We start from the raw sequence: 24225 nt of genomic DNA on the forward strand, positions 1-24225 counted from the left end.
TCCCTACCTTTGCTCAGTCTGCTCCAGTCATACCAGTTTCCCTGTTGCTCCTTGAGCACAGCAGAGCCTGTGGCTTTTGTACTGGCTGCCTTCCCAGGGAGCCGCTGGACTCTCTCCCCTAGTTCATGTAGTAACACCTGGCATACTATATTTTACTTACTTGATCATTGGTTGTCTCTCCTACTAGAATGTAAACTTCATGTGAGTAGGGAGGTAGGGGTGGGTGTGTTGTGTGTGTGTGTGTGTGTGTGTTTTGTGTGTGTGTGTGTTTTATTCAGTGATGGGTCAAGCAGTGGTCTGTTTTATTCAGTGCTAGATTTATAGCTCAAGAACAGTGCCCAGTATTTGCTTGGTAGTCGATAAGTATTTGTTAAATATTTGAACAAATACCTGTTCTACTTTTGAACTAGGTACCATGTTAGGGTATAAGTGTGTGACTGTAAGCAAAAGACACATAGTACAGTCACCCTCTGTATCTTCAGATGCACAACCCATAGATAGGGAGGGCTGACTGTACTATATCATTTTATATGAGAGACTTGAGCACCTGTGGATTTTGGTATCTGTGGGAGTCCTGGAACCAATCCCCCTCAGATACTGAAGGATGACTGTAAGTATTCAATAGTTCCTTTCCTCTATAGTCATTGAATAACAGTTATCATTTATTGAGGAATTATTATATGCCATGTACCATGCTAGTCCCGGAAACAGTCATAAGAAGCAAGTACAGCAAGTCCCCGACATACGAACCTTCAAGTCGCAAACTTTCAAAGACATGAATGTGCATTCCATCAGTGTCTGGCGTGAGTGAAATTGCAGCTTGCCCTCGGTCTCCTATTGCTGACGATCCTTCAGCTCTACCATCTCCCACCTCCTCTCCCTCTTCCAGTCAGTAACTCTTCTTGCCTGTTCACTCGATGCCAGCCCCTATATGCCAGCTGTTGTGCTGTACTACTGTACTTTTCAAGGTACTGTACTGTAAGATTTAAAATGTTTTCTTTATTTTTTGTGTTTTTTATGTACATATTATTTGTGTGAAAAGTATTACAGTCTATTACAGTACAGTACTATATAGCCGATTGTGTTAGTTGGCTACCTAGGCTAACTTTGTTGGACTTACGAACCAACTGGATTTATGAACAAGCTCTCAGAAAAGAACTTGTTCGTATGTAGGGGACTTACTGTATTATTATTCTCATTTTACAGAAAAGCAGTTCCTCACCACCGTGACATACATCCACACCTCCTATCTCATATATCTCATATATCATCCTCTCCAGTGAATTTGTGTGTTGTAATATTCTGCCTGTGAAAGGCACAGAAAATCACTACCACTTGCAATCCGCTGTTTTGACACTGTATTTTCTGTAGGTTCATGGCTAATTTGAGCTTGATCATGAGATCTTAGCAAATATTCTCTTAATCATTGTAATAATAAAACAAGTTTAGTCATTTGGCATAAATTCATGATTATTTCTGGATGGTTTAGAAAATTGTGACTTTGCCAGTAATAACATCTCATGTTCCCTAGAGGAGGTGGGTTTGTCATAAATACCATTTCCATAGAACATTTCAAGGAACTTAAAGTTCTCGGAAAGTATTTTTAGCAGGCAGCCTTTTCTCAGACAGACTTCAAGGGCATAATGCTGTATACCCTTAAAAGTGTGTACTGTATGTGTTTTATCTTGTTAAGAATATTTGTATGTATTTCTCTTTTTTTTTTTTTTTTTTTTTTGGCGGGCTTAGCTGCTCGTAGCATGTGGGATCTTCCCGGACCAGGGCTCGAACCCGTGTCCCCTGCATTGGCAGGCGGACTTCCAACCACTGCGCCACCAGGGAAGCCCTGTATGTTTTCCTCTTATTGCAAAATCCATTTATATTTAGATGTTCCTTTTGTATCTTAGTGGATTGAGGAAAACAGAAATAGATTCTTTAGAAAAGCATTCTGATGTAGCTACACAATTTTGTTTTTAATCTCCTTTCATCCTTTTTTTTCCTCTTCCCAGATCACAGGTTATTTTCTTTCAGATATTGCAAATAGATATTTTGGAGGATTAGTATAATTCCTTTCTCTTAACACTTATTCTTTGGTAGGTTGTTTTTCTTTTATTCTCTCTTTTTAAAAAAGTTACAAAGAATATATCCTTTTCCAAATCTTACTCTGAGCCAAAAGGAAAGAAAATTTTTTTTAAGCCCCTAGTTCCTGTAAGTCTTTTTTTAAAAAAGGCTTAACTCTTTTATTTGGCTTTCATACTTTAATTCACTGGTGTTCAGTTTGTAGATTTAACATAAAAGGCCAAAACAGGGAGCAGTCATGTGCCAGAGTAGATGAGTTCACTGGTTTTCACCTCCCTGTAGTCTGGCTGCCTGCACAGAGGCAGCGGCTAACGTGGTATGCTTGGGAAACCAAACGTTTCCTAACTTGTTAGTGGGAAATGTAGACTTCAGAAACTTAGAAACCACAACAACAGAGGCTTATGTTTTATTGTGACTACTGAAATCACACAATTTGCCATGAGAAACAGGCTAGATAGGAGTCCAAAGAGCATAAAATGTGAAACATTTTGATCCCTAGAGAACTTCCTTCTTTTTCCCCTTCCATTTTAGCTATAGTAAATCAGTAAATAAGGAGGGCAAAGGAAGTAGAACATTTAATACCATTAAACAGTATTTGGAGGTCAAGGCAGTTGGAAGATGAAGGTTGATGTTTGGCCTGACTGCCTGCTGAGCAAACAGTGAGATCCTGAACCACAGTGAACATCCTCCATCTACCCTTACTCACTTTTCCTAGTTCCTGAGGGTGACTGGTTTCTGTCTCCTAAATGATGTTTTAGAGAACTAGAGTTTGGGCCATATGTAAAACTTAATTACAGATAGGTGGGAAAGTTTTATTCTAAAATCTGTTGGAATGTAACTGACCATTTTTCTTGTGGTCTTTGCATGTCCTCTTGCATACATTTTAAAAATTAAAATTATTTTGGTCATCTAACCTTGTTTAATTTTCCCTAACAAACAGTTCAGAGCATTTGGGTTACATTTTCCTTTTCTGCCACTTCTGAGCATTGAGAAGATAGAAAGCATGAACACAGAGTTTGATCCTATTTTCTCTAAGTTGGGTTCTTCTAAGATGAATGTGTTCTAGAGAATATTTAGCTTGTGTAGTTAGGGGCAATTCCATCTTAAGATGTTACAGTGGTTTGCAACAGGCCTGCTAGTGGTGAGAGCAGTGACTTGATACTTTACTTCCCTTGGCCCTGGGCCTGTCTGTAGCTGATTTTGTCCCTGCACAAAAGTTTTACCCATTTAGTTATGTTTATCGGTATGAGAAATTCTGTTTGGAAAAAAATTGATGAAAAGGCTATATAGTATACCTTGTGTATGTGCTATATGAATACCCATCCATTTTTGCCCTGACCATATATAACTTTTGAATTTTAATTAATTTTAAGATTTGAATTTTGAGAGAGGGCAAACTATTTCACGTTTGCAGCCGTTGAAAAAAGCGTTGTTGAAAAAAGCACTGGTTCAGTCTCCCTCACTTTTAAAGTTTACTCATTCACAGCTAAAAACAAAGAAAAAAAGCAAAACCCCAATTCTCAAGCAACAGAAAAGCCACTTTCAAAAGAGCCATGTATTCAATGGACAGGGAATGTTGGACCAAAATCTGCCACTGACTTAACTCTATGACCTTGCCTCATCTACCTGTTACCTCAGCTGCAACATGGGGAAAGCAATACAATTTTGTCTCTAAGGTTTACAAAGCCTTTAATGATCCTCAAATCTCAGTTCCAGAGGATAAAAACCACTACCAACCTTTAAAGTCCTTTCCCTCCCTTCTTTCCTATATAGCACTATATACAAATTCACATGTCAAAAATGTATATTCCATTCTATCAGAAGAGATTTTATGACTCGTCAAGTCTCAGTGGTTCATAACTATACAGGAACCTTAATTGGAATTTCATGGGATTCAGATTAATTTTTGGTTCTTTATATGTCAAGCATTTGTTATAGTTCAAGATTATAAGTGTGCTGTAAAAGTACAGAAGTAAATCTTTTTAGTGTCTGACACTTAAAATGTTATGCTAAATTGAAAGTATAATTAAACTGAAAAATGAACACCTAGGAATTAGTATTTGACTAGTAGTTTCTGAAAGGAAATCTTCATTGTCTGTGGGTAGGATCTAATATAAGCTATTTAGCCCATGTTGTAAGATTTGTCTCACCTATTTGTTTTATATGTGTGCCTCTCCAGCATGGTAGGACTTTCCAGGTAAAACAGGGAGATTCCAGGCCAGCTTTTAAGCCTTTTGCTCTCCTTGGTCCTTTACTCAGTAACTTGTTTTTTATTTCAGGTGACTAAGACTTCTTTAGGAAAGCTCATGTGGGTTTCTCATAGGAGGGATTCCTTTCAAGCAGAGAAATCAGGATAAAGGATAACCTCACTTTTCAGAGTGGCTGAAGTTAAGTACTAGAGACATGGATTTTCTCCAGTAAGCTTAATCCTGAGTTCTTAACTCTCCAATAAGCTTAAACATGAGTTCTTTGGGACTGCATCCTACAAAGCACCTCCTCTTTGGCCCTGAGACAGCCCCTTGTTCCTCAGCCTGGAGGAACCCAATAGCACCAGATGATGATGGAGCATCACTCTTATGGACAGACTGGCTTAATATCTAGAAGAACAATAGATACCATTTACTGAGTGTCTGCTGTGGGTCTGGCATTGTGCCAACTGCTTTATCATCACTTTTAATCTTCACTTTAAGGATTGAAATAACTATGGAAGTCCAGGTTGTTCTAAAGGCCAAATAATGGAATTTAAAATCAGACTTTGGGTGTTCTGATGCTGGATCAAGCCTTCTTTCTCTTTTTACCTCATATTCCCTTTTCACAGTAGACTTCCAAGGGATAAATCTGCCATCATTTTTTGGAATGCTACATTTACATTTCACTTTCCATCTTTTCCATGAATGTTCCCTAACTTGTCTAACCCTGGCTGGTTCCCCTTTCTGAGTTCCCACAGCCCTTACAGTTTTGTGACACAAATACTCTGTATTGTTTTATACCACTTTCTAATTTGTTATATTAGTTTTGCTCTTGAACTAACTATAAGCTCCTTAAAGAATCTGATACCTCTGTATCCTCCACATGGGTCTGAAATTGGTACATACTTGATGACCAAATGATTCGAGAGGTGAGAAGACCCATTTCTTAGGGGAACATAACTCCCTCTTAGTCTGAATGATGCCTACAGTTCTCAGAATTTACTCTAATTATTATGAGAGCTGAAGAAGGAGAAGTAGAGTTTTGTTCCTCCTGTTCTTGTCACTTTGGAGGAGGGAGAACCACTCAGTGAAGTGAATTCACTTGGAGACAAATTTAAATAAGTCCAGATGGGGGTAAACTAGCCAGAGAATCTTAACTTTGCCTGTGATTCTTTGCATCTTTGTTCAGCCCAGTGAATTTTATGAGACTGTAAGAAGACTCTTATGAGGCATAAGTTTAGGGGAGATGAGTAGAACCCCAGTCATTTAACAAAGTTGTTCTCATCTTTATCTAAAAGACCTCAGTCTGCCCCATATAGGCAGTTGTATGAAAGCCTGAAGGATAATACTGAACCTCAAACATAATGTGTTTCTTTTAATAAAAAGTGTTTAACTCTCTTGATAAAAAATGAATTATTTTTAAAGAATAGATAATCTTCTCATTTGCAGCAAAGGATTACTTTATACAGAACTCCATAGAGTGATTCACCTCCTCTGCCATTCCCAATTAACTGACAAACAAGCCAAGGCTAAGGGACTTACACAGCATCTCACTGCAGGCCATTTGTCTTCAGCAAGAAGGAACTTTCTCATGCTCTCCCCAAGCTCTTAGGCTAAGCAGCTCCATCCTTTTCTTCAAATGTAACAGCAGCAGTCACTTAAGTCTTGTCAGACCAAATGTGATGAATATTTTACATTCCTCTTATAATTTCTGCTCAGAGATTTGTTTTTGTTTTGATTCACTTAAAAGGGAATTTTAAAAAGAGAGAGAAAATTTAGTTCACCTTTAAACTTTTGTTCCAAGACTGGTGGGCCATGAGATATGATAAATCTGGCAGATTTACTCCTGTCAGAGTCGCCCATCTTGAAGGTCTGAGCTCATCTTTTTTTTTTTTTTTTTTTCTGAGCTCATCTTTGCGGCTGCTCTTGGTAGGATGATTTGGATTTTCTCACAGGCTCAAGGGCTACAGTTATGTGAATTTTGCCTCTGGCTTAAGAGTGGACTTTTTCCTCACATTCTTCCCATTTTCTTTAGCTGACTTGTCTCTCTAATGATAGGATCAGTAGCTTATATTTTTACATAGTCTTTGACTCTACGTGATCAGAGTTCCCTCAGGGGTTACTGTGCAGTATTCTATCCTTACCCAGTATTGAGAGATACTTACAGTGGATGACATTGTTCCCATTTTTTAGGTTAATGGAAGCCAAGGCTATAGGAGGCTTACGCAGAGAATGGATGGCAGAGCCAAGAAGAGAACTTGATTTACGAACCATTATTCTTACTCTTTAGTCTTAGCGTTGAGGTAACACTATTTGTCCATATCAATTTAGTGTCAGTAGTAAACAAGCTTGGAGGCTGACTACATTTGTGTTGTATTTTTTTTTTTTGCGGTACGCGGGCCTCTCACTGTTGTGGCCCCTCCCGTTGTGGAGCAACAGGCTCCGGACATGCAGGCTCAGCGGCCATGGCTCACGGGCGCAGCCGCTCCGCAGCATGTGGGATCTTCCCGGACCGGGGCATGGGAAGATGAGGAGTTACAAGCCCTAGGCTGGTTTCACAGGTTGACACTGGCGTTACCTAACTTTGAAACTATAGAAAAATTATTCCTTTTCTGTAAAACCTGGCAGATGAATTGACTACCCACAGAAACTTTGGAATCAAAATGTATACTTGGGGGCTTCCCTGGTGGCGCAGTGGTTGAGAGTCCGCCTGCCGACGCAGGGGACACGGGTTCGTGCCCCGGTCCGGGAAGATCCCACATGCCGCGGAGCGGCTGGGCCCGTGAGCCATGGCCACTGAGCCTGCGCGTCCAGAGCCTGTGCTCCGCAATGGGAGAGGCCACAACAGTGAGAGGCCCGCGTACCGCAAAAAAAAAAAAAAATATATATATATATATATATATATATATATATATATATATATACATACATACTTGGGAAAGGGCAATCTGCTAACTTCTAGTTATTGCAAGGACAAACTGTTTGGACCCCATGAGTGCAATTCCCAGGCGTTCAGCTGAGGCACAGAAATTAGGGGAAAACAGAGGAATACCCTTCATTAAGGACAAAAACACTGCACTCTGCTCTTTCATATTTTGCTTCCCATCCATTCCTTGCCCCGGGGCAATTCACCTGGAACTCCTTCACCATCTTTATTCTCATTATTTTGGGAGGACATTAAAGTGAGGTAGATGGAGGTGGGTAGACAGAGAAGCATCTGACTTGAAATCTGCCTACACAACACATACTGTATAGTAAAAGCAGATTTCACTGCCTCGACTTCATCTGACCCTAATTCGTTTTCTGGTTTTTGTGTTTTATATGTCAATTCTATGTAGTTACTTCAAATAGTGGCAGAGACTTGTTTTGAGCTCCTGAACAAAATCTAGAAGAAGGGGCCCTTCCTAACCCACTGTTTCCAGAAATACTCTTTTCTTACCAAATAAGAAGCTTCCAGGGTATAATTTGTTCATATATTTATCCAATACCCTTCTTGGCCTGGTGACATACCTACTAACTATAGCTAGGTGTTTTTCCAGGTGCTAGGGATAAAGTTGGTAGCAAAACTGACCTTCAAGGAGTTTACAGTCTAGTAGACAGATGATAAACAAGCAGTTAATGTATAATTTAATGTCATGTAGCAATGCATGGTATTAAGGAAAGTAAAGCAGGTAAGTATCTCCAGGAGCTTATAGCCCACAGTGACTTCCTGTAAAGTTTTTGGGAGGGTTTTTTTGGGTTTTTTTGGTTTTTTACGTGGGCCTCTCACTGTTGTGGCCTCTCCCGTTGCGGAGCACAGACTCCGGACACGCAGGCTCAGCGGCCATGGCTCACGGGCCCAGCCGCTCTGTGGCATGTGGGATCCTTCCGGACTGGGGCACGAACCCGTGTCCCCTGCATCGGCAGGCGGACTCCCAACCACTGCGCCACCAGGGAAGCCCAGGGAGGGTTGTTTTAAAGGCACTGATTCACTGAGTTTTGAAAAGGAACCTACTAGCTGGGAGGTCTAGGGAATGCAGAATGCTTGTAGTTGGAAGACGCTATGAAGAGGTCACTTGTCAAGTTAGTGGATCAGACGTAAATGGCTTTAACTATAACTGTAGAGCATACACTCTTTGCAGGGCACCTCTCAGCTTTTAGGCAGAGAGTGAACTTTGCCGTCCAGAGGACCTTTAAGTACATTTATTATTTGTTTTCTTTGTCCTCCCTTTATCACCTCCCTTCCATTGTAGCCTGGTTGAACTGTATTGATTTTCACCTCCCTCCTTTCCCTTTGTCTTCTTACTGCTTGTACTTATTAACAAGAACTTTGAACCTTTCTACTTTCTTTTTTTTAAAATGGGTTTTATATCCAAATTAACACCTACAGTACCAAGGCTTCTTCTGGGGCTTCTGTTCTCATCTCTTCCTACCATTAATTTAAGGAGAAACCAAAGGCTGTAGCCCAAGAATGCAGGGGGCCCTGGCTCTGCCTCTGAGTAGCTCTGTGTCTCTGAGGTAAGTCACACTGTAGACATCAGTTTCTTCTGCAGGGTGAGGCATTTGGATCAGATGGCCTCCAAGGCCTCTTCCAGCTATAAAGTTCTGTGGACATTTCCTGTCAGGTCTGTGTCCGTGTGTGTGTACACTCTCTGGGGCCTGGGGCATCCCACTGTCCATAAAGAACTTACCAAGGCACGTCTCAAACTCACATCTGTGGGACTGAGTGTTTGCTCTTCTGACAAAATATACACTCTTACTGATAATGACTGTGCGCTAGGCTAGAATCAGTAGTTATCATAAACAGAAACAAGGTGTTTGCACTTCTACCTGTCCCAATGATAGCTACACTTACCTACTTACTCTTGCACATACCTCCTGACCCATCCCCCCACACACAAATGTATCATTTCCAAAGCTAGTCATTAAAAAATTATAATTGTATCTTTAAGAGTTAATCTTATTTTGGAACCGGTAGGGCATAGGAATGTGAGGATGGTCAGACTGGAGAAAAAATGCTGCTAATGTTTTATCCTCTGTTCTTGGGCTCAGAATGAAAACTGCTGCTGTCCTATCTAATCTGCTAAATTAGAATCTCATGGAACAAGCATGAAAAGGGAGTCCTTCTCCCATATCTGAAAAAGAACCAAGCAACTTTCCTTGGAGAGCCTTCCCACTTTTACTTGCCCAGCTTTCCCAGTCGGAGGTAATGTTAATGCAGAAGAAGGCCAGGGAGAGAAAATCTCAACTCTGTTTTTAAGAAGAGGAATATAGGAGGTTTTAGAACGGTGTTGGTGATGATCTGCTAGGAATTAGTGTACCTCACACTCGAAGTAGAAACTGACTGGCCAGAGGAATTTCTAAGATTCTTTGCAGCACACATTAAACATAAGAGTTTGAGCTGGTGGCCCTAGTGATGGCAAAGGCAGCCATAGAAATATTTCTTTGAAAGTTTGTGATGCTTGCTGAATATGCAGAGTCTCTTCATCTTTAAATCCTTATTTAAACATAATTTACAGAAACGAAATCAGTTTATATTGAAGCTAAATTCACAGTCAAATGCAAATTAACTAAACTCTAAAAATCATTTAAAATTAATGATATGCCCAAGAGGATAAGGTGTGTTAGATTTTTCAAAGATAATGACTGGCTGTGTGGGTAACAGATCTCAGTTCTTGAAGCAGGTTGAGACCAATATTGCTTTACATCCTTTGATTATTACTTTACAATATCCAGTCTTTTATAAACAGTTCTCTTCCGGCCCCGCTTCCTTTTTCCCTTTAATAGGAGGCTGTATTTTTTTTTTTTCTCTACTCACCTTGTAAAAGCATTCACTTTGCCCTGAAGCACTAGATATAGACAGAACATGACCTAAGAACAATTAATGGAATTTTGTTCTTCTCCCCCATTTTCACTTTTTTTACCTCAAAATCCATTTATTATCAAAGGCACTTTTTTGGAGGGGAAGAGGTAGCAGAGAACCCTAAAGCAAAGTTCATAGCATTTTGAGAAGGCAGATTAATGGGAATTGCAAGTGGACTTGAAAATTGAGAAGCTCTAAGCTTACTTGTATTTTCATATTGATTGTTACTATAGACTTCATCACAACATTAGGAAAATACCACAAAAATACCAGGGCTTAATGGGTAAGGTTAATCACCATAGAAAGGTAAATGAATTTATTAATTATAAAATTAATATGTGCTTTATCTGGAGATGTAAAAATTCACATTCATTCAATCCAAAACATTTTTTCCATCATGTAAGTTATCCCAAGCACTAAGAAATGCTCACTAAGAGAGGCCACTGTGAGATAATGTATCCACGATAAATCTTTTTTTAACTTTCAATTTTAAAAGGGGTTTTAATGGGTGATTGTTCTTTGAACTATGCTTTAAAGTTAATAAATGGAAAAAAGTGTGGACTGTTGAAGTGTGTCACTTAAAATTTTGTTTTAAAATTGATGCTTGCCTGTTTTACAAAAATAAAATGCAGACTCTGGAAAACAGCTGTTAGGGCTTTGATAGAGGTTATGATTTTCAACAGTTGAGCTATAGTTTATGGTACAGATGGTACTTTGGGTATAGCTGAAACAATAATTGATGGTTTCTATTTCCCTCCTCCTCTATTAGATTCAAAAGACTGGAATACCTTTTTCCCTAGATAGGAATTTTTTCCGTTTCCAATTACAGCCTATATCAAATAAACAATTTTTCTATTGCATATTCTGTACTTCTCCACAGTAACCTGGGTGTTGCCCCCTCTTCTCATTATGGTAGGCTTCCCTATATTTGAAATAATAATTTTGAGGAAATGCTACTTCTCAGTACTAACCTGCAGTTTATAAAGCCTATCTTCAGGCCAAGTAACATATAATTTTTCTTTTAGAATACTAAAACCAAAGCCTTGCATTGCTTCAAACAAAATTAGCAAATAAAACTCCTGTGAAGCAAAAATGGCAGGCACTAATGTCATATACTTTAAAAAACTCAACCACAGGAATTACTAGAAATACAGATATATCCCGAATTTTGAGCAGGTAAAAAACTATGTTTCAAATGATAAGTAAAACACAGGGACTATTTTAAAAGGGAAATAATTCTTTCACACATTTTTTTTCTTAAGTTTGTTTTACAACATATGTTCAGACCAAATAAAGTTTGAGTGATAAATCATTTTTTCATCTCCTATTCCAGGGTTTTAAATTTGACATAGCATATTTTGTTTTTAATTCCTCTGCTGATTTTTATTCTGAAAAGTAAAGTAAAATATGTAGATTTTCGGCATCTGCCAATGGTTCAATTATCATACTATAAGGGTTCATTTATAGCAATAGTCTATCCAGGGTTTAGATGTAACGAATTATGGATCAAAACACCACTGATTAATAAAATTCTTCTATAGGCTTTACCTTTTAAATTAGTATTTCTACATAATAAGCTATTGTCCAACATGTTACTATAGAGGAACTAGCTTTATCTTTAATTTGCATTGCAGTTTGTCATTTACCCACTGACTGGAGTTGAATTAAAAAGTTAGAACTCAAAACTGTGAGTTACTTTCTTGTACTAATTAACATTTGCTTTTAAGACAGAATAGCGTTTGTAGGATTTTTTGAAGCTTAAAAAGTGCTTTACTTTTTAAGTTAGATTCATCGTAATTACAAGATGTATTCCTAACGGGTTTTCTAGTTTTTTATATGAAGATTTACAAAAGAGGGAGGGCATTGCGGGGCGGGGGGACAAATCCACTACCTTGTGGTAGTGTTTCGCACTGTGCTCTTATAAGACTTAAAGGAGTTTGAGCCCTAGGAGAGGTAAGATCAGGAGATAGAGTTGTTGCAGTACAATATACTCTCCCCACCCTTTCCCCAAAGATTTCTCAATACAGGCAGGATACCATGTATAGCTTACTTGGAAGGCGTCTGTAATATATAGTCATCCCTCACCTCTCTACATTTAAAATTAAATCCCAAATCTGTTTTCTCTATCGGAGAAAACTTTTCAAGTTTTGTGTGAGTTGGGAAAGGTTTTGAACCTAGAGTTCATTGGACGCGCTTTTCGAAACCTGTGCAGTTCGTGATGCTGATAACTTTAAAAGCCACCTACAGACTGCCTAGCTCTCAAACAGCAATCCCCTTGCTGGAGCTGAGCGGCTCTCCCGGGCTTACCTGAGTCGCCTGCGCTGGGGCCGGGCGGGGGCCGGGCGGGGGCCGCAGTCTCGCGGCGCTGCGAGCGGGCTGTGCGCGCTCCAGGAGTCGCCCGAACAATGCGAGCGGGGCGCCGAGCGCGCCCGGCCTATGGGCGTTACGTCACTGCGCTGCCTTATAAGGCGCTCCGCGTGTGCGGCGCGGGCGGCGGGGGCGCCGGTGACAGCCAGATCCGCGGCGGCGGCGCTGCATCGCGCCCCGGCTCCGCCGACGCTCGGACCGTGTGAACACACAGTCGGTCCCGGCTCCCCGCGGAGGTGAATGGGCGGCGGGCCGGGGACGCTGGCGCCCTCCTGCCGGGCTAATCGAGTCATTGGGGGTCAGGGTTGATCCGCTTGTTACTTTTCTCCCTCTGGGGCTCTAAAGCTTCTGTTATTGCTTGGGATTCTTAAATACACATCATGTTATTCTTATTTATACTTTAGTAAATACGTTTTTGTTACATTTGTTTTTTGGTTGCTGGGGAAGAAGGCGGCAGAGGGAAGCCAGAAGTCTCAGTCTCTTTTTTTTTTTTTTTTTTGGAGACATCTCCAGGAGTGATTTAGACTTCAAACCTTCTCTTTCCTCTTTGTAAAGAGTAGGGGTCCTCAGAGGATAGTATTTTATTTCCTGATGATGTAACTACCAAACAATTCTTCAAGTGGTGATGGGAAGGCCAGATGAAATCTTATTTTTTTCAGTGTTTTTCCTGAGAGAACCTCCTTGTTCCTCATTTCTGCATGCCTGTGTTTTAACGAAAGTAGTTAAAACTAATCAGTTTATATGGCAGGGAAAATATTTATTAAAGAAATTTAATGTTTTGTGCGGTACTTTCAAGACAAAGTATAAAAATAGAACTTTAGAATCAGTTTTAATTCATCTATTCTTTTCTACCAGCACACAAAATAAAAAAGACCTGAGAAGAAAAAAGAAACTGACGAAATATGACTGAATTAAGCCTGTTACCCTTTACTAGGGGGCAGATTTACTTGTATAAATACTTTTTTTTGTAAATGAGAATTAGCCTCCTAATTGCTTTGCACAGCAATAAGAAGTAATCTCTAAAGTCCTAGCCAACTATATGAATCTGCTAAGTAAATTAAAGACGTGGCTGCCTCATTTGTGAGTTTCAAATAAACTGAGTAGTTTAAATAACTTGAGTCTATTTAATTTTTAAAATTACATTAAAATAGGATTGCTTCCTATTATAATGTACATGTCTGTAGAATTATTGTTTCCATATGTTTTGTCAAACAGAAATAATGAAAATAGTCTGCCTGTTTCTTTTCTTTAGTGTGGAGTAGAGAAAGACTGGTTGCAGAGAATTTATAGTTAGCAAAAATGGCATGGAGAAAAGATGCAGGGCACAAAAATAAACATGTATCACCTTTAATAAACTGTGGGCTCACTTTAACAGTTCTTCTAGATCACTCTACCTGTCTACTGAGATGCGTATTAAACTAACCCCTGCTTTTTGTATATACCGTTTTAAGAGAGGTGAATGATTATACTCTTCAGCTGAACTTAAGTTTTAATATTTGATTTGCAGTTTCGTATTAACATTTTAGATGTTGGTTTGTTAAATACACTTATGAAGTGTATTTAAATATTTTTAGTCTCCTATGCTTGCCTTGTACTGATTAAATATCCTTTGAGATTTTTATACTAGCTTTGATTTATTACAAGTGAGATAAAATGACTGTTATGAAAGTTGCATGAAGCATAAACACCTGAATCTCAGCTCCAAACTGGTAACAAAGTACCTCTACCCAAAGCTAGCATTTTTGTAGCTTGTTCTGCCTCCTTTCCCCTCTGATGGATACAGAGGCTTCCTAACATTTGACACTACCGTTTATTTCTTTCTTATACTTTTGTACTCATGCTTTGCATTTATGTTCATGCTTTTTCCCAGTTTCCCTGTAAAATATGTCAGTATTATTTCCTCCTTTTCTTTAGCTGAAGTAACTGAAGACTAGAGAAGTTAAATGGCTAAAAGACTTGTCTAGGGTTCTCGAAGCAAGAGAAAAGAAGATTAGTACTCCTACCTCCGAGTTCCTTGCCTGTGCTCTTACTCGCTGAAGCACTGGCCTCTGAAACAGCTATGACTCAGCGTTCCAGCTGAGGTCATGGTATGTGGCCACTCTCTTCAGGAATCAATAATAACTCTCATTTGTTGAGCTTTTAGTTCATACCAGTCACTGTGCTTAATGCTCTACATGCACTCCATCATTTAATCTGCGTAACACATTTTGAGGTGGTTTTATCCATACTTTTCAGATGATGAAACACATTTGGAAGGGTAAAATTGCTTGACCAAGGTCACACTGCTGGTAAAGTAATGAAAGCAAAAAATTGAACCAGTGTTATTATATATACAGCCTTAGTCTTGTCTTCTGTTAAGGATTTGCTCAGAATCTCTCAGAGGTGTTGCTAGTAAAGAAATATTCTGATTTAACTGAGAAGTTTGTGTCTTTATTTTTCGGACTGATGTTGAACTAGAACTAAAACTCACACTCTTCGTAGGCCACACACCAGAGCCACCCTGACTGTGTGCCGAATAACCCTAGGGAGTGTTGTTTACATTGGAGACATTGTGGATTTGTATATTTACTAAGATAGTTTTCTTGAGGATGTTGGCAACATGTTCTAATAAAGATAGAATATTATAAAAATTTTCCAACAGATGAAAGTCAAAGGTCTTGAAGAAGCGGAATCTTTATCTAACTGACACAAGGGCACCCTGGGTCTTGTATTGAACACTCCAGCCAGCCATTGGCATTGTGCTCCACTGGCCACATGAGTAGATTTTTATCTCCTTTCCTTTTCCTGTCAACATTCTCTTTGCAATGCAATTTTTGTTCTCTTAGCTTCTGACATATATTTATTATGAAAAGAATAGAGTTATGACCATTGTGCCTCAGTCTTGGCTGAAAAAGTTTTACTTCCCTTTTTACTGAAAATTTTACTATCCAGTTGCTATATGACTCTTCTCATTTTATAATCAGGAATCTCCTACAAATAAGTATACCTGCAAATAAAAGTCCTTTCTACAATTAGTAAGCTGAATTTATGATCTAAATCAGCAATATTTTTAAGTTATCATTTGGAAATGGCACAAAGGAATTTTTCTACCAAGCTAATTGCTTTCTAATGCAGAAGAAGGGTTTGTAGGTGACAAGGCTGGAAACTAGGATGTATCCATTTGATTGAATGGTATGAGGTCTCTTTTGTTAGATAGCCCAAAACTGTTGAATATCAGCAGTTTCCCATGGTTTAAGCTATTGCCAGGAGGTTATTACAATGGCCACAGCAACCAATGTTAGTAGTAGTGTCCACAATTATTTAACTGTTTTAAAATAACATTAATGTGTTACTAAGCATGTCAGAGCCAGTTTCTCTTTGTGAAGTGACTGCTTTTATTTTCTTTCTTGTCCTGTCTCCCTGCCTTTGTTTCTTCTTGTGACTGGTAAAGCCTTTTGGTCATCTGAATAAGTGCCAGAGAAGCAGTATTCATAATTAGCTGAACCTTTTCTAGAGCCGCCCACAATTTTCACTATTGGTTCTTTCATCAGGTAAGTGGCAGTGTGCACTGCTCTCTGGAAGCCCTGCTGCAAGCTTTGGGACGGCAACACTCACTTGGCATGTGACATGTTTGCTCCTTTGCCTCTAAAAGAGTATATGTGGAAACACTATAACATGCAAAGAAAAACAGCAATTCTTATTATGGGCGTGGTGCTGTTATGAGAAGCTGAACAGAGGGGGGATATAGATCCAGGATGGCATGGGGAGAGGCAGAATGCTGTGGTCCTTCATTGCATCAGCCAGTAGTTGGATTGGCCAGTGTGAGCCTTTGGTGCTAAGATATTCCTCCTGACAGAACATTCTAACATCTCATGCACAGACTTCTTGAAAAACGGCTTTGCCTCTGAGCATTGGGCAAGCCTGCTGTAGATGTGGAACTGATCACTTCTCTGCATCTACACAATTTTGGAGGAAGGCTAAAGAGACTGAGCACCACAGGTGGGCAACTGTGGAACATAGAACCAAAAGGAAAGTCTGAGGGTGAAAGCAGCTTCTCTCCATGCCAGGGACAATCAGTTTTCTAACCTACCTCTTCCTTTCACTCTTCTTTCTGTTCCCCAGGTGATGTCTGCCTCGCTCTGTACACATATATGCCTGCCTGAAATATACCACATCCCCAGGCAGCACAGCACTTACACTGTGCACCGAGAGCTTAACCAGCAGTTAATGGGCTGTAGTGAATTTGAATTTACATACAGACTGTCTCACTCTTACCTGCAGCCCAGATCTCCTGTCCCAGGCCTCCACAGTCCTTGACGTTTCCAGAGGCTCCTCAACTATTCCTATTCTTACTTTAGCAGACTTTGATTTTATAAAGGTACCAATCCCCTTGAGAGTTAACTTGGGCTGATAGCAACAGTGTCAGTGGTAATGTTAGGGAATGGGAAGCCCTTTATTAACATTAAAATGAATGCTATTTTGTGGCTTTAAAAATTAACTTAAAAATAGTTCAGTGCCCATGTCATAATTTGGAAAATGCAGAAAAGTCGAAATGACATTTTACAACTAGTTCTACCACATGAATACTGCCAACTATTAACAATTCCATGTACTGTGTTTCCTTTTGGTCTTTTTCTAAGCATTTGTAAAGCATAATTGTTTTCGTACTTAGGGCCATAATTGTGTATTGTTTCTTTTTACCTTTTTATATTAATGTTCCTGGCTTTTCTATAGATATCGGGTCATTTAAAAGCATATATTTGCATATTTTCCCTAGAAATGGTGGTCATAAAGCCAACCACTGACATCACCATGGTTTTTCTTTAACAAATGAAACAAGGAAGTCCATATTTAATGGAGACTCTTCTGTTGATCAGAGACCTCCTATTCTTGGTTTACGTGGGATGCTATGAGTTGACTATGGGACTCTAGTGAGCATGCCAGTAGGTGAGCAGAATGACTTGGGGAGAATGAAGGATTGATAATATGACATCACCATAAGATTATTAAATGAGAAGCAGGAAAAGCCTGCTATTTAGGTCCAGTCCATTTGCTTATTTATTCCTGCAAACATTTTGTGTTTCCTTGGTAACTAATAATAGTTTTGTGAAATTGTTGAACTCACAAGTATTGCTGCAAGAGTAAAAAAAAAAATCCTTGAATCACAGAAATTAGATGGAAGAGACATATTAGGTCATCTTCTTTGTCCCTTGCCAGTACAGATTGTTCTTAATACTTTGTTCAATCCATTTTTTTAAAGGGACCTTGTAAACTAGTTGATACTCCATGTCTTTTTTAAGTAATGCGTTTTAAAAGAAACTACTCTGACAGTTTTTTCTGTATAGTTGTGGAGCTTGATTTCAGGCTAAATATAAAGGAGGAAGACCTATGGGTTCAAAGTACAATTGGGGACTTCCGTGGTGGCGCAGTGGTTAAGAATCCACCTGCCAATGCAGTCGACACGGGTTTGATCCCTGGTCTGGGAAGATCCCACAAGCTGCGGAGCAACTAAGCCCATGCGCCACAACTACTGAGCCTGCACTCTAGAGCCTGCGAGCCACAAGTGCTGAAGCCCATGTGCCTAGAGCCCGTGCTCTGCAACAAGAGAAGCCACAGCAATGAGAAGCCCGCGCACCACAACGAAGAGTAGCCCCCGCTCACCGCCACTAGAGAAAGCCTGCGAGCAGTGACAAAGACCCAACGCAGCCAAAAATAAAATAAATAAAGTACAATTGAACAGGTTTTTTAGTTGGAAGTCATTGGGGCAGTTTAGGATGTTATTGGAATAGTTGGCCAACTAAGGGTGAAACAGATGGGTGAGTTGAATTTATGTTTTCTTTTATCATTGGAAACTCAAATATAACAATGCATGAGGATAAACTGTTAATCATATAAACTCATTGAAATGGATCTAGAAGTCCTAAGGAAATAAAGCATTTAGGAAGTAAAAAAAAAAAAGTGAGAGTAAAATGGTTCATTCTAAGGTTATTTTTATGAAAGAGACATTTTATGCTCTTCCCTCCTGTCCCTGATTCTGCTTTGTCCATTATTTATAGTTGATTATTACTTGATGTGAAGGTGGCTTCTAGTTGTAAAATCCTTTCCCTCAGTCAGGCAACTTTTTCAAAACCCCAGAAAGACAGAATAAAACTATCTCACAGAGCAGTCAGTGATGGTTTTATAGACTAAATGCTTCACTTCCCTACATTATGGCTAAAGATGTCTCCACTGGGAAAAATGACGAACAAATTAAGAAATAAGAAATGTGCTTTGAGTTTTATTACGAAGGATAATCATTTTATAAAATCACATTTTATAGTGTAAAAGGCCTTAAAAACCATCTACGCTCCTTATTACCACTCTTTGTTCTCCCTTTTTAAGTAGATGAGATAATTGGATCTTGGAGAGGTTAAAAGGACTTGCCCCAAGGTCAAACAGTAAATTGCTGGTCCAGCCACTATGTTTTATGGGTCTGCATGTCTCTGCTGGGAAACTTGAAAAATCAAAAATGGTTAATTAAGCAATGTGATTAGAACTGTCAAAAAGAATGTGTCTGAAATCCTAATTAATATTAGTGTAACGTACCTAGGTTTATACTAACTACGGAACTAATTTGGAACATTAATGAGCAAGTTATCCACTTTATGGATTAAAAATGCAATATTTTTATTTCATTTCTTTTATTTTTAAAAATTTATTTATTTATTATTTTTTTTTTTTTCGCTGCGTTGGGTCTTAGTTGCTATGCGCGGGCTTTCATTTTAGTTGCAGTGAGCTGGGGCTACTCTTTGTTGCAGTGCGCAGACCTCTCATTAAGGTGGCTTCTCTTGTTGCAGAGTACGGGCTCTAGGTGTGCGGGCTTCAGTAGTTGTGGCACATGGGCTCAGTAGTTGTGGCTCGCAGGCTCTAGAGCGCAGGCTCAGTAGTTGTGGTGCACAGGCTTAGTTGCTCCGTGGCATGTGGGATCTTCCCGGACCAGGGCTCAAACCCATGTCCCCTGCATTGGCAGGCAGATTCTTAACCACTGCAACACCAGGGAAGCCCTGTTGCATTTCTTTTAAATTAAAGATCTCGTAATCAACTCAAGCCACCAAGGTTGGTAATGGGTTGACAACTCTGGTCAAAAATTTAATGGAGAGAGCTGAGCTTTTAATATTAATTCTGTCACTTAACAACATTGTCTTGCATGCTTGCCAATTGGTTATTCTGTATATGAGAAATCCTTTTATAATTTATGCCACTAGGCATCCAATTTATATCATAAAATACAGGTTCAGGTTCGGGAGCGAGGTCAAAAGTCTTGTGTTCACCCTTAAATTGAAATATCTCTCGAGTAAGAATTTCACTGTTCTTCTGGGAGTTGGTGCATACACAGTCAAGTTGTCATTAGTCAGAGCTGAAGAGCTCCAGCGATTTGTTACTTCCTCAACAAGTCCATTCCATTCCGAACTAAAAATTGGCTTCCTCTGACTTCCACTGACATTCCTGATCTTTCTGTGGAGCCATACTGAACAAATACATTGCTTTAACATGACAGTTTTTTAAATATTTGAAGACAGTTTGTCCTCAGTCATCAGCTGTTCCTATTTGATATAATTTGAGTCCTTTCACACCCTGTGTCTAATGGTTTGGTGCTCAGAATGAACAAGTTACTTCCAAGTATAGTTACTTCCCCTTTATAGACTTACAGACTCTCTCTGTATGTGTGTGTGTGAGTGTGTGTGTGTAAACCTTAATTTTTCTTAGCATTTTAGGCAACCACATCAAACTACTGTGTCATTGAGCTTACTGATCACCAGCCTCCTAATGAACAACCACACACCTAAGTATTTTCATCATGCACTGCTCCCGTGATAATCTGGGTTAATCACTTCTATCCTATGTTGGTTTTGTTTATATTATCTTTGTTATAATAACAACAATAATATATAACACATTTATTGTTTAATGGATGCCATGAACTGTATGCTTTACATATAATATCAACTTTGATCCACATAATGACCCTGTGGGATAGATAACTGAGGAACAGAGAGGTGAAGTAACCTGTGAAAGATCACAGAGGAAGTGAAGAGTGGCACCAGGGTTTGAATTGCAGACTGACTTCAGCAACCTCTGGTAGAAATCACACTCAGTGTCTTGTAGTAAAATTTGGTCTTGGGGGAAACAGTACTAAGCCTGGAGTCATAGAACTTTGTATCTCTCCTATCTGCCACCTACTTCATTATGCTTGCACCATGGGATAGTAGAGTGAGAATGGATCTTGGAGATCACCTGGTCAGCTTCCCTCATCTTATAACTGAATAACTGAAACTGAAACTCAGGCTGTGCAGTAGCCTGTTCAGGGACACGCAGATGGGGCAGAGCTCAGGCCAGTGTGTGATGCCTTTTCTGCTGCAGAACTCTGAAGTGTTTCTGCTTTGTACAGTTTCTTCTCTCTCTTTTCTCTTCTCTTCCCTCCCTTCCCTCTTCTCTTTCCTCCTTCTTGTCTTCTCCCCTTCTCTAATTATTTATGTCACTATAAGCATCAAAACAACAGTAACAGTAATAGAAATCACATTGAAAGGATCACTTAAAAATCCTACCATACTGTGTTAAACTGTTTTCATTTATTGCCAACTTCTGAATCTGTATGTTCTTTAATCTTTTCAGATTATGACATAGATTTAAGAATCCTATCAAATATCTTCTTAAAATCCCTCTGACTTAAGTTTCATGGTCCAAAGAAGATTTAAGGAGTGGGAAGAGAAGGGAAAAGAATTGCTGTCATTTATTGAGAGCCTAATATGTGGTGATTATTCTGCCCAGCCCTCTACCTTGATCTTTCAAGCCTCCTTCCCTCTCTGTGAGATTCTATATGAGGACAAGCACAATGTCCTGCACATAGTGGGCATTCCACAAACCTGCTGAATGAGGAAATGACTGCAAAGAAGTGCTTTGGATCCAGCAAGAAAAAGAGATGATGATCATGTACACACTACTCCCACTCATTGACTGTTAGCTTTTGGTCCATTTTATGTGCCATTTATTTCATATCCATGGAGACAAGTATGTGTGCAGGATAGTGTGTCCAGGATATTTGCAGTGATAGATTTTGGCCTTGTACTTTTAAATCAACATGATACTGATTAAGTCTTGATGTGGAAACTATTCTTTCTTCCATTTAATCAAGTTTCTGTAATTTCCTTGATCACAAATATGATTTGCTAGGGAAATTTCCCCATGGGAGTGTATTTAATCGTGCAAGTAGGGAAAAGTCTGTCATGATAGTGCTCTGACAGCCTGAGGACTTGAGGAGTAAAAACTGCAGGGGCAGAGTTTCTTCCTAACACTTGCCTCTTGGCAAAACATAACTTAAAATAGAGCTGGTTTCTTTTTAAATATAATCAGTCTAATGAAGACTGATCCAGTTTAGTTCTGAAACACATAGAATCAATTTTCAGTTACCATGAATGGCTCCTGCCCTAGTGATGCCAGAATGTCCATGTTCCAGCTCACTTATTCACACTGAGAATCTGGAGAGTCGTCACTGGTGTCGACTCTGAGTGACCTCAAATTTGGACTCTGAGATTTATCTCCAAGTGCTGATATACTCTGATAAGATTGACAGAAATGATAAGTTTATAATAAGATTGCTTATTTGTCTCATTACTAGTCTATGCCACTTAGAGTATTCTATAAAATTTTCAAAACCTATGAATAGCTCAATTATATTTCATTACCTTATCTTTCAATACAAAAATTCAAAGTTCTTTGCTAAATGCAAGTATTTAAAATAAGCACGGGACTTCCCTGGTGGTGCAGTGGTTAAGAATCCACCTGCCAGTGCAGGGGACACGGGTTCGATCCCTGGTCCAGGAAGAAGATCCCACATGCCACGGAGCAACTAAGCCCGTGCGCCACAACTACTGAGCCTGTACTCTAGAGCCTGCAAGCCACAACTACTGAGCCTGTGCACCACAACTACTAAAGCCTGCACACCTAGAGCCCATGCTCCGGAACAAGAGAAGCCACCTCAATGAGAAGCCCGCACACCGCAATGAAGAGTAGCCCCTGCTTACTGCAACTAGAGAAAGCCCACGTGCAGCAACGAAAACCCAATGCAAAGATAAAATAAATAAATAAATAAATGATTTTTAAATAAATAAATAAAATAAAATTAGCATGAGTTCATGAACTTACATTGGCATTTCATTTCCTCTTTTTAGTATATCAGTAGACTCAAAATATGAAAATGGCTGAGGTGTTGCCTCACCTCTGATAGGTGCTGACTGACTTTTGGTTAAAATTAGACTCTTTCCATCCATCCATCCATCCTCTAACTATGGCTGTTGTTTGCTGAAACCTTGTGGAACATATGTCTAACTCTCTTCCTCTTTCTTCCCTCCTTTTTGCTCATAACCACACATACACTACATGCTACACAAGTACACATTCAGGCTTTTATGTATGCTCACTAACAACTACAAGGGGAAATGAACAATAATAAAATTCAAATTTTTAGATCAGGAATGGAAATCTACTTCCCAAAGGCTATATGTGTTCTCTTTTTGTCCAGTCATTGTGACCTTCAACAACTAATAGCACTTTTTGGGAATGAGGATTATCATCAGTCATTTATGCCAATATGTTAGTAGCAAGATGGATGGGAGGGGGATTGGCAGCTGATGCATGGCTTTCGCATGTACAACATTGAAGAATTTTTATGCTCCTGATGGGATGAAAGGGCCTGTGTTCTCCAATTAGGTAGTGCCAGTGAGAAAATATGATGAAAAATCTTGAAAAAAATTAACCTTTGTTCATGATACTTGCTCACTGGAATGGAATTGAGCGAACGAAAAAGATATTACATTTTCCCTTCTAAATTGAAGGATGTGGGATATCAAAGGGAATACTGTTGGGGGGGGGGGCTCTTGTGATGACTTATAGGCATAAAGAAGTTAGGCCTAGTCTGCATCGGCCATGTTCTTTTAAGAAGCACTCAACATATATTTGTTGAGCACCTTCTGTGAGTATTTATCACTGTGCTAAGTTCATGGTGACGGGGGTAGAGAGTATAAAGCATGACCCTGCCTAGATTTTGATGGGTAGATAGAAGAAACAAATAAACAAAAGCCAAAAACCAATTAATATGAAATTGGGATGCTGATTTTGGTGAAGTAAGAATTTTTACAAAAGTATCAGTTAGACTTAGAAATATCTGGGCGGTCTTCATAACAGAAGATAAGGTTCATCTGGACCTTGAAGGGTGAGTATGTAATTCCAGGAAGGAGAATGGCAGAGCAAAGGGACCCTGGATTGACTGTAGTCACTGACTGGCTCTTGTTGAGCAGTATTGGGGCCCCTGCAGACAGTTGTACAAGTGGTATACATTGCAGCCCTGGAGGAGAGAGTGGTCGCAAAGGGTGGGGCCAGACTATAAATGGGTCTTAAAATTCAAGCAGTGGGGGTTTTAACTTAATGTAGACAGTAGGATGCCATTGGCAGCTTTCGAGCAGTTGAGTAACATACTGAAAGCAGTTTTAAGTGGCTTTGTTGGAAAGTTTCTTTTCAGTTGCATATTGAGCTGCAATATCCATAAAATAGAATTAGGAATACTCCATCCTTGTTATACATTCATATGTTAATGCTTCTTTTAGGTATAATCCTTGGACAAGTGAGGGTGTGGAGTAGCCTCTAGTGAAAAGTTTTAAAGGTCTTTTCTGAGAATCAAAATAAAATAGATGTATAATGTTTTACTTAAGCAGGAGAATTTCTTTTAGCTTTATTAAA

At 39.3% G+C, this 24225-nt stretch overlaps 2 protein-coding genes across 4 annotated transcripts in view; one reads left to right on the plus strand and one right to left on the minus strand.

Moving 5' to 3' along the window:
- Positions 1 to 12500, minus strand: part of FILIP1L (filamin A interacting protein 1 like) — a 45985-nt gene extending 33485 nt beyond the window's left edge. Inside the window, exon 1 of the mRNA XM_022587164.3 lies at positions 12415 to 12500. The gene's annotated coding sequence lies outside the window, so the exon portion shown is untranslated. The remainder of the gene's footprint in view (positions 1 to 12414) is intronic.
- The window catches only part of CMSS1 (cms1 ribosomal small subunit homolog), a 383286-nt gene that overhangs the window by 44314 nt on the left and 314747 nt on the right, over positions 1 to 24225 (plus strand). The window lies entirely within an intron of this gene.

The sequence above is a fragment of the Delphinapterus leucas genome, chromosome 4, assembly GCF_059928025.1.
Source record: "Delphinapterus leucas isolate spDelLeu-1000000601 "Yukka" chromosome 4, BTC_Dleu_Yukka2, whole genome shotgun sequence".
Lineage (NCBI taxonomy): Eukaryota > Metazoa > Chordata > Mammalia > Artiodactyla > Monodontidae > Delphinapterus > Delphinapterus leucas.